The sequence below is a fragment of the Thalassophryne amazonica genome, chromosome 3 (assembly GCF_902500255.1).
Source record: "Thalassophryne amazonica chromosome 3, fThaAma1.1, whole genome shotgun sequence".
Taxonomy (NCBI): Eukaryota; Metazoa; Chordata; class Actinopteri; order Batrachoidiformes; family Batrachoididae; genus Thalassophryne; species Thalassophryne amazonica.
In genome coordinates this window covers 119,754,582-119,765,966 of record NC_047105.1, presented here as the reverse complement: position 1 = coordinate 119,765,966, position 11,385 = coordinate 119,754,582, and the positions used below count along the sequence as shown (strand labels likewise).

Genomic DNA, 11,385 nt, shown 5'->3' with positions numbered 1-11,385 from the left:
GGGAGGAGGAAGGGTAATGAGGGTTAGGGTGTTTTTGTTGTTTGCTTCGGCTTGTAAATATATAGTATTTTGTATGTAAGTAGGTATGTGTAGGTGTATATTTATGTTTGTGTATATATATGTGTATATATGTATATGTGTATATATGTGTATGTTGATGTGTATATGTATGTGTGTGTATATATATGTATATATATATATATTGATATCGGTTTAGGTGTGTAGGAATTTATGTGTATATGTGGCAAAGGGTATTACTGGTTGTGGGGAAGAAGGGGTAGGGATAAATAAGCTGATGCTTCACCCTACCCCTTTTCGGACATGTTGGGTACACAGTAGGAACTTTTTTGTTGTTGTCTTTACTGATCTATCTTGTAATTGTTGTTGTATCAAATGTTCGAAATAAACAGTTTTCATTCATTCATTCATTCATTCATTCATTCATTCATTCATTCATTCATTCATTCAACCTCCATCAAAGCCATTAAAAGATGTCAGTCGTGACTCCCCTTTCTGCTGATTAAAGTTGCTAAACAGTACTCTTGTCTATTGTTGCGGGTAGAAGTGAGAATTGTCCACCATTTCACACCAGACAGTTTTTATACATTTATCATTAATGTGACTTTTGTTTTGGGGGCAGCTCATGACGCGGCTCTCTGCTGTGGACTGGACCATTAATATCTCCTGGTTCATTGGTTTGTAAACTGAAGTTATTGTCCCTCATGCAGAGGAAAATAATAATATCCTCTGCTCCATATGTGTGTTGTGGGACTTGCTGCAGCTCTCTTTCGTGTAAAGTTGGAAAGAGAGGTCATTCTGGAATCAATAACTTCAAAGCGAATCACCGTTTTAAATCAAATGACACCTCTTTCCAAATGTACGAGGTCTATTAGAAAAGTATCCGACCTTATTATTTTTTTCAAAAACCATATGGATTTGAATCACGTGTGATTACGTCAGACAAGCTTGAACCCTTGTGTGCATGCGTGTTTTTCCACGCCTGTCGGTTGCGTCATTCACCTGTGAGCAGGCTTTGACTGAGGAGTGGTCCCGCCCCCTCGGCGGCTTATCATTGTCAGAAAATGGCGGAATGATTTGGGCTTTTTTTCCATCAGAATTTTTTCAGAAACTGTTAGAGACTGGCAGCTGGAAACCATTCGAAAAATTTATCTGGCTTTCAGTGAAAATTTTACGGGCTTCACAGAGAATAAGGACTGTTACTACAGCTTTAAGGACGGCTTTAAGGACGCTCGACACGCCGCGCTCCGTGCTGCCATCGAGAGCCACAAACCACCGGATCATCACAGCTGACATCTTCAGCTGTCACCCATCATCATTATCTACACCATAAAAGCCTGGGATGGACACCATAACTCTGCCGAGATATCAGCTTACCTTACAGGTAAAACTACTCAGCCATTTTGTGCCGTACGCACATTCATTGTAACTGAAGTCTTTGCAGTTGTGACTTATACTTGCAGCTTGTAGCTGAGTTTGTGGAAGTTGGAGGAGTTGGCGTCTCCACTCCTCACTTCTGACTTACTGAGTATAACCTTTCACACTGCACGTCCTCCAGTTTTTCCTCTGCACTCTGGGAGTATCTGGATTTATTCCTCCAAGAGGATAACTGTGAGTTGCTGACTGTTTGCTGGGTGAACACTCACCCACCCTAACCTGTTTTTGCTCCTGCCAGCAGCACCGGTCCAGCAGCCTCGGACGGTGGCCACCTGGGGAGGTCGGGTCTTGGCAGCTCTGGTGTATTGCAGGTCTCCGGTTGGCGGTGGGGCTTCGTGGGTTCCAGCTCTTCTCTGGATAGGTGTCTCCTACCCTCGGGCCTGCCCACATGTCACCTTTTTGTTGTGAATTGGGCTAAGCATATTTGACCTGTGTTTGCACATTGCATAATAAATTGTTATTTATTCGTATTCCTATTGACCATTCATTTACGCCCCCTAACGTGGGTCCGTGCATTCACTTTCCTTACAAATACAATCTCAGTAATGTTTTATTCATTGCTTGTAGTGCAACCAAACTCACATCACACATCAATGAGCTGCCCCTGGTTGTACAATAGCTTTTAGCACTTACAGCACATTTTATTACAGTAAATATGAATGAAATACCTAACTTCACTGACCTACTTCTGGTTGAGCTACAGCACTTAGATGGGTTAAATAAACATTTAGATAATTTTGGAGATTTTTCATTCCAATAAATATGAATAAAATCTCTAACTTTTTATTGATTGCTTGTAGTGCACCAAACTCGCATCACACGACACTGAGCTCCACCTGGTTGTAGTGGGGGGGAGATAAGGTTTTGGTCAGTTGTATTTTCTTGTCTTTGGTATATTTAGAGTGTAGATTGTTATGTATTTTGCAATAAATAACATTCTATCATATGAATAACTTTTTTTTTTCATATGTCTCTTAAGTTGTATATTTAGGGAAGACTGAAGTTACAGGACATTGTACTTGTACTTGAAACAGTAAACATGCTAGAGCCTCCTCCTCTAGAAGACCTACTGCAGCAGCACCACGATCCTAAAAATTTCTGGGGAGAACCCTGTGCTATCTATGTATACAGAGTGGCTATACGCCCAACCTTTGGTTTAATAAAGTAAATACGCGAACATACACAACCGACCAATGAGTGCGCTTGTAAGTTCACTTCCGGTTTCAACGCGGGGAAAAAAGGCGGATATTTTCTCGTTGGCTGTGGGAGGGTTCACAGCCCACGGAGGGGCTGTGATCTAAAGCGGTTCTGTTTGGCTCATCACACCAAGGGAACTGTCAAACTTACGCCATCTTACAGGCAAAAAAACAGCATTTTGTTCATAAAAACTGTTTCATTGTCGTTAACAGGCTTCCGTTCAAAATGCTTATGAAGTTTGTCTGCTTTCATCCATTGCAATGTTTTTTTTCGCAGTAATTAAAGACTGTGCCGTTAAATGGGTCAAACATACGGTGCTTTTCATGCTGCAATAGGGCTTTAAAAAAGTGGTATAAAAAACGTAGTTTAGATGCACACATGTCAAATACACGATCACGGTTGGGCGAATAAGGTAAGACATTATATTTATCTGCCCAACGGTTTGGCGAATAACGTAAGACATTATATTTATCTGCCCAACGGTTGGGCATGTAATGTTCAATGTATGACTTATCTGCCCAACGGTTAGGCAAATAGCCTTTGCCCTGTGTATAAATACTTACTAAAGATCAGTAATAATAATTACTAGTGTGTGCCCATGGGGATCCGCGGGCTCTGGATTGGGTAGTGTTTATAAAATAGCTAGCTGACATTTTTCAAGGGTGGTAATAAATTGTGCCATGTTTCTCTAATGAGTTGGAATGGTGTGTTATTCCAGAATGTTTTTCGAACTTTAGACCTCAGACCTCAACAGTTTTTAGAGGAAGAAATCAACCCTTTCACTTCCTGTTAATTGCATTTTTTTAAATGTTAATTTACTGTCTTAAAGTATTTAAAAATTGTTTAGGTTATTGTTATCATATATGCATTATTATTATTATTATTATTATTATTATTATTATTATTTTATTAATCCTTTTATTGTGTCATTTGAGTTTTAATTGGCTATAATGGGAATAAATGTTTTCACTTTCTTCCATCCATGTATTTTTACTGTATTTACAATTATATTATCTTACATTGAACTGACTGAACATTGAACTTACACTGATTTACCACCCCCTGCTGGAATGGCGTGTGAGTCCAGAATGCAATTTTCAATGCCATTTGTTCAGTGTTAGCTAATATCCGTAGTTTCTCCAAAAATATTAGTCCAATTAATGTTAAATTTTGGCAGCATTGATGCGTGACCCAAAATGCATAAACATACCAAATGGCAAATGGCAGATCTCCCAAGTTTGTCCTTGATCAAAGTTACATGCATGCATGCACACACGCATGCACACAACGACAGCACTTCGCTTTTCATATATTGTAGCGAGCTGTGCAGAAGCACGAAAACCGAGCCAGAGCTTTTTGTCTTTTCTGCATTCTGCACACCCACCAACAGAAGCTGTGGGTGAAGACATCAAAGACACTGCACTTCCCACTCATGGTAATGGCAATAGGACATTTAATTAAACTGAATAAACCAAGTGAACTACAAAAACACAAGAAATGAACAACAGTAACGACACTCTTAAACTAACAAGAACTACTAAAACAACATTTAAAACCTTAAAACCCAGAACTCCCATGGTGCATTGCAGCACAATGTCCATTTTTCATTGTCATTAGCTAATATCCCCAATTTCTCCAAATGAGCCCTATCAACTTTTCATTTTTGCAGCATTCATCCTTGACCCAAAAAACATAAGTATACCAAACGGCAAATGTCAGCTGTCCCCAGTTTCTCCATAATCAAAGCCAAACACATCTACACACACACAGAGGCCACTTGGTTATTACAACCCCAATTCCAATGATGTTGGGACGTTGTGTGAAATGTAAATAAAAACAAAATACCATGATTTGCAAATCCTCTTCAACATATATTCAATTTAATACACCACAAAGACAAGATATTTAATCAAATCAAATCAATTTTATTTATATAGCGCCAAATCACAACAAACAGTTGCCCCAAGGCGCCTTATATTGTAAGGCAAGGCCATACAATAATTATGGAAAAACCTCAACGGTCAAAACGACCCCCTGTGAGCAAGCACTTGGCAACAGTGGGAAGGAAAAACTCACTTTTAACAGGAAGAAACCTCCAGCAGAACCAGGCTCAGGGAGGGGCAGTCTTCTGCTGGGACTGGTTGGGGCTGAGGGAGAGAACCAGGAAAAAGACATGCTGTGGAGGGGAGCAGAGATCAATCACTAATGATTAAATGCAGAGTGGTGCATACAGAGCAAAAAGAGAAAGAAACACTCAGTGCATCATGGGAACCCCCCAGCAGTCTAAGTCTATAGCAGCATAACTAAGGGATGGTTCAGGGTCACCTGATCCAGCCCTAACTATAAGCTTTAGCAAAAAGGAAAGTTTTAAGCCTAATCTTAAAAGTAGAGAGGGTGTCTGTCTCCCTGATCTGAATTGGGAACTGGTTCCACAGGAGAGGAGCCTGAAAGCTGAAGGCTCTGCCTCCCATTCTACTTTTACAAACCCTAGGAACTACAAGTAAGCCTGCAGTCTGAGAGCGAAGCGCTCTATTGGGGTGATATGGTACTATGAGGTCCCTAAGATAAGATGGGACCTGATTATTCAAAACCTTATAAGTAAGAAGAAGAATTTTAAATTCTATTCTAGAATTAACAGGAAGCCAATGAAGAGAGACCAATATGGTTGAGATATGCTCTCTCCTTCTAGTCCCTGCTAGCACTCTAGCTGCAGCATTTTGAATTAACTGAAGGCTTTTCAGGGAACTTTTAGGACAACCTGATAATAATGAATTACAGTCGTCCAGCCTAGAGGAAATAAATGCATGAATTAGTTTTTCAGCATCACTCTGAGACAAGACCTTTCTAATTTTAGAGATATTGCGCAAATGCAAAAAGCAGTCCTACATATTTGTTTAATATGCGCATTGAATGACATATCCTGATCAAAAATGACTCCAAGATTTCTCACAGTATTACTAGAGATCAGGGAAATGCCATCCAGGGTAAGGATCTGGTTAGACACCATGTTTCTAAGATTTGTGGGGCTAAGTACAATAACTTCAGTTTAATCTGAATTTAAAAGCAGGAAATTAGAGGTCATCCATGTCTTCATGTCTGTAAGACAATCCTGCAGTTTAGCTAATTGGTGTGTGTCCTCTGGCTTCATGGCTAGATAAAGCTGGGTATCATTTGCGTAACAATGAAAATTTAAGCAATGCTGTCTAATAATACTGCCTAAGGGAAACATGTATAAAGTGAATAAAATTGGTCCTAGCACAGAACCTTGTGGAACTCCATAATTAACCTTACTCTGTGAAGAAGATTCCCCATTTACATGAACAAATTGTAATCTATTAGATAAATCTGATTCAAACCACCGCAGCGCAGTGCCTTTAATACCTATGGCATGCTCTAATCTCTGTAATAAAATTTTATGGTCAACAGTATCAAAAGCAGCACTGAGGTCTAACAGAACAAGCACAGAGATTAGTCCACTGTCTGAGGCCATAAGAAGATCATTTGTAACCTTCACTAATGCTGTTTCTGTACTATGATGAATTCTAAAACCTGACTGAAACTCTTCAAATAGACCATTCCTCTGCAGATGATCAGTTAGCTGTTTTACAACTACCCTTTCAAGAATTTTTGAGAGAAAAGGAAGGTTGGAGATTGGCCTATAATTAGCTAAGATAGCTGGGTCAAGTGATGGCTTTTTAAGTAATGGTTTAATTACTGCCACCTTAAAAGCCTGTGGTACATAGCCAACTAATAAAGATAGATTGATCATATTTAAGATCGAAGCATTAATTAATGGTAGGGCTTCCTTGAGCAGCCTGGTAAGAATGGGGTCTAATAGACATGTTGATGGTTTGGAGGAAGTAAGTAATGAAAATAACTCAGACAGAACAATCGGAGAGAAAGAGTCTAACCAAATACCGGCATCACTGAAAGCAGCCAAAGATAACGATACGTCTTTGGGATGGTTATGAGTAATTTTTTCTCTAATAGTTAAAATTTTATTAGCAAAGAAAGTCATGAAGTCATTACTAGTTAAAGTTAAAGGAATACTCGGCTCAAGAGACCTCTGACTCTTTGTCAGCCTGGCTACAGTGCTGAAAAGAAACCTGGGGTTGTTCTTATTTTCTTCAATTAGTGATGAGTAGTAAGATGTCCTAGCTTTACGGAGGGCTTTTTTATAGAGCAACAGACTCTTTTTCCAGGCTAAGTGAAGATCTTCTCAATTAGTGAGACGCCATTTCCTCTCCAACTTACGGCTTATTGTTGTGTGCTGGGGTGTTTGGCTGGCTTTGTTTTTGTTTTTCTGTTTCTCCCACCAGGCGGTATGCATTCAGGACTGAGTGGCTGAGTATTAGGACCTCACCCTGAACACCTGAGGCTTGTTTTCACGTGCAGGTCATCAGGGCTCACAGCTGTGCTATATTCTGTCTTGATCAGAGATTGCTGCACTTAAACCTTGAATGCACAGTGTGTGATTGCCAGAGACTCAACCTTGTGAGCAGACGTGTGAGATTGGTGTCGGGAGAACAATCTCACCATTACGGATGCAGAGACCGCTCCAGGTTTGATGCCACAGTCTGTGAAGGAGGATTGGGTGAGGTCTCACGCTCTTCAGCACACTTCCTGAGGTAATTTGGTTTTGGTGACTTTTATGAAGTAATGACAGTGGATTTGGTGTCCCTCACACCTTGTGTTATTGAGCTGTCACGTTATGCTAATTGTCTAATCAGCTTCTGCTGCAGTGGAGATTTGAACTGAGTTGTTCCGTGCCTGCAGGGTGAGAAGCTGATATATATTTAAGCCAGGAAGTGTTTGCTGATTGTGTGCACCTTTGAGCTGTGTCTCTCTGGGTGGAGAGTGTTGGACTCACCTCATGTTTTCTTTCTTCACAGACTCGGTTTGTCGCAGCCACCTGGGGGGTGTCGGCGGGGTCCCTGGGTCCAAACTGCTGTGGCTCCGGACCGTTTGCGCTGCTGAGAGCGCGCCGTGTTTTCACCTCACCAGACCGCGGACATTTTTGGTTGTTTATCACTAAACTCACTATGATTATTCAATTCTGTTATCTTTTGAACCATGCTCTGCTTATTTTATGCTGGGTCCTGTCAAACGCTGGGTCAGTGCTCCGACCGCGTCCGACACATAACAGTAGTCTCTGGCCATTTAACAATGGACCAGCGTAAACAGAGACCGTATTTTTGCCAGGAAGGCTGCAGCAGATGTTGGAGTTGATCCGGGATCAGTTGCAGGTGCTCTCCGCCCGGGTTGCGCGCGTTGGTGTGCGCATGGCGGAGTTCACAGCTTGGGTCGCGTCACACCCCGCTGTTACGGCTGTAGCCCCGTCTCCTCCCGTGCAGCTGGCTCTGACGCCTGTTGTAGCAGCCCCGGTGGTATTTAGTTTGCACTTTAAGCTGTTTGTTATAACCTGCTGTCGTTTACAGCAGTGTGAATTGGTTTTTACTCTGTTACCATGGAGAATTTTCTTATTTGGCACTTTGGCTCCCTCTGTTGGTGACAGAGTCACATTATCGTCCAGGTTCAAAGGATGGAAATACAATGTTTTTCCATTCTTTGCACTTGACGATGTAGGCCAGTGTTAGTTTTTTTTTTTTTTATTGGTCTATTATCTGTTTCTTGTTTTAGTATGAGGTGTTTTTATCAGGGGTTAATTTGTTGTTTTTGTGGGTTTAAAGCACTGTCTGTGGTCTGGTGGAGTTGAAAATGCAGGCTGTCTGGAGCATAGTTTGACCCAGGTGACTTTATGTTTGTCTGTTGGTCTTTTTTTTATTCCTTTTGGTTTCACCTCCCAGGTTTTGATGGGACAGTCCTCTGGGGGGTGATGGGGGGGGGGGGGTAATTGGGTTGTTTTTTCTTTTTCTCTTTTTTTTTTGTTTTTATTGTTCCCTCTCTTCTCCTCTGGCTCCGGCTGTTTGAGCCGTACGTTGTCGGCGTTGCTGGAGTGATGCAGTTTGGTTGTGCTGGGCGTTTCCCAGATAACCTCTGCACCGGGGGGGGGGGGGGGGGGGGGGGTTTGGGGGCACTCTTTTTTTTTTTGTTACTTCCCTGTCTTCTCCTCCGGCCCCAGCCGTTTGAGCCGTACATTGTCTGTGTTGCTGGGGTGGTGCAGTTCGGTTATGCTGGGTGTTTCCCAGGTAACCTCTGCACCCGGGTGGGAGGGGTTTAGGGGTGTTTTTTGTTAATTCCCTGTTCCACCTCCGGCTTCAGCGCGCCTTTGAGCCGTACGCCATCGGCGTAGCAGATGTTTGGGGCAGTGGAATATACCCGCAGCTGGTGGCTGGTTTAAAAGTCAGAGGGGTGGCGCCGTTTTGTGCCGTACGCCATTACCACTGTTCCACTCCTCCCGGTTGACTTTTGGGGTATAGTCATGGTTGATGACACTGGATGTACTTCCAGTTTCCCCTGCGCTGAGGGGGTGGGGTTGGGGTTGTTGTTTGGTTTGTTTGTTTTTTTCCCCCAGTTTCCGCCCTCAGGGTGTGACTGTGGTGTCCTCTGGGGGGGAAATGACTGTGGGACCATCTAGCCGTAGACGGCTGGGGCTGGGTCTGTTGTTAGTCATGGGAGGGGTGTCTCCTGGGGTTGGATGGAAAGGTCCTCTGGGAGGCGCTGGGAGCCCCCGTGGGTGACTTTGGATCCCAGAGGGACTTCGGCTGTGGTTATTACTCCTGGAGCTGGCAGAATGTCCTCTGGGGGGTGTTGTTCCCTACATGTCGTCCGGGGGAGGGGGGGGTATTAGATTTTTTTTTTTTTTTTGCAAGCTTAAGTTTGGGTTGTGTGTTGTGTTTTCTTTTCTCCTCTTCCTGGGGTTTGATGGGACGGTCCTCTGGGGAGGGGGGGGGGGTTGGTATGGTTGTTTGTGTTTTTTTTTTCTTTTTTTTTTCTTTCCTCCCAGTTTGCACCCCTGGGGTTTGGTTGTGGTGTTCCCTGGGGGGGTTATTGGGTTTTTTTCTTTTTGTTTTATGACTAAGCAGATTTTAAACATAGTCGAAAGATGGCTGAATGCACAGGTTCAAGAACTCCTTGCCAAAATTGAGCAAAGTGAACGGCAGAAGCAAGAGTTGACAGAAACGAATGCAAAGATGCAATCAGAGGTGGAGACTCTAACAGGTCTGCTAACTGAAGCAGAAGGCAAGACCATCAAATTCAACAAAAGACATCTCTGCACTGGAGTCTCAGTTGCAGGATACTCAGGAGCTGCTCCAAGAGGAAATCCATGGGACACCTTCCTTCTCCATCCGCCTAGGGCAGATGGAGGATGAGGGGAATATTTTGCGGGAGATACTGAACGAAGAGGAAGAGAGCAAGAAGACTGTGGAGAAGCCAGTTTCTACTCTCTAGACTCAGCTGGCTGAAAGGAAGACAAAGGCAGGATAGGACGCCTTGTCAGTAGAGGGGGCTGAAGAGGGCCTCAAGTGAGTCCAATGGGAGTTTGGACGGTGCTCAGCGGCAGCTGGAGTAGAAAAGTTCAGCCTATGGACAAACTGGATAAGACAGAAATCCGTTTGCAGCAAGAGTCGGATGACCTCATGGTGGACCAGGACCACCTTCGGCAGATCGTCTCCAATCTGAAGGGGAAGCAAAAGAAGTTTGACCAGATGCGGGCCAAAGAGAAATGTATTGCTACTCGATATGCAGAGGAGCATTATCATGCCGAAGCGGAGGCCAGGGAGAAGGAGACAAAAGTGTTGACCCTGGCAGGGGAGTTGAAGTCTCTTACAGACCTGAAAGGTGAACTTGACCGGTTTTACAAAGTGCTCAAGACTGAGATGGATGACTTTGGAAAGAGTTCACAGTTTGGAGAGGTCCAAGCGTGCCATGGAGCAGCAACTGGAGGAGATGAAGATTCAGCTGGAGGAGCTGGAGGATGAATGCAGGCAATGTTCCCAGGCCTACTCTGCCAAGAAGACATGGGAGCTGGATCTGGGAGGGCTTGAAGGCCTTCTTGAAGATGCTAATGAAAATCGCGATAATGTCTTATAGCAGCTGAAGAAACTGCAGGCCGACTGAAAGATCAGATAAGAGGACTGGAAGAGCTGCAAATGTCCAGGGATGAAGCAGTTAATGATGCTAAAGACAGTGATAAGAAGCTTAAAGTCATGGAGGGAGACATGCTACACACCCAGGAGGAGCAGTCTACTACAGACAGGCTCAGGGTGAGAAAAGATAAGCTCCAAGATGAGACTGATAGTCTCAACACGAAGTTCCCTGTTGGCAGAGGAGAGGAGGCGGCTGGAAGCTTGCATTATCCAGCTGAAGGAAGAACTAGAGAAGCTCAACATTGAGATGATCAATGACCGCATGAAGAGATTAACATTGTAGGTTGAGCAGCTGATGATGGAGCTGTCTTCAGAGCGCAGTAAGGCACAGCTCCTGGAGACGGGCCTTTCCCAGCTGGATCGTCAGCACAAAGAGCTGAAGCTGCAGGAGGTGTTTTTTGCTCCCAGCCAACATTCCAGCCATGGTCCCTGGAGGGGGGTGTTTTTTCTGGCCCAGGTTCGTGTGGTCGCCAAGAGGCTTCCCGTGAGGGTGGGGTACTGTTGTGTGCTGGGGTGTTTGGCTGGCTTGGTTTTTGTTTTTCTGTTTCTCCCACCAGGTGGTATGCATTCAGGACTGAGTGGCTGAGTATTAGGACCTCACCCTGAACACCTGAGGCTTGTTTTCACGTGCAGGTCATCAGAGATTGCTGCACTTAAACCTTGAATGCACAGTGTGTGATTG

General features: G+C 43.6%; 1 pseudogene; it reads left to right on the top strand.

Moving 5' to 3' along the window:
* The first annotated feature begins 9,746 nt into the window (after positions 1-9,746).
* On the top strand, positions 9,747-11,088 carry LOC117508047 (annotated as a pseudogene).
* The last annotated feature ends 297 nt before the right edge of the window (positions 11,089-11,385 follow it).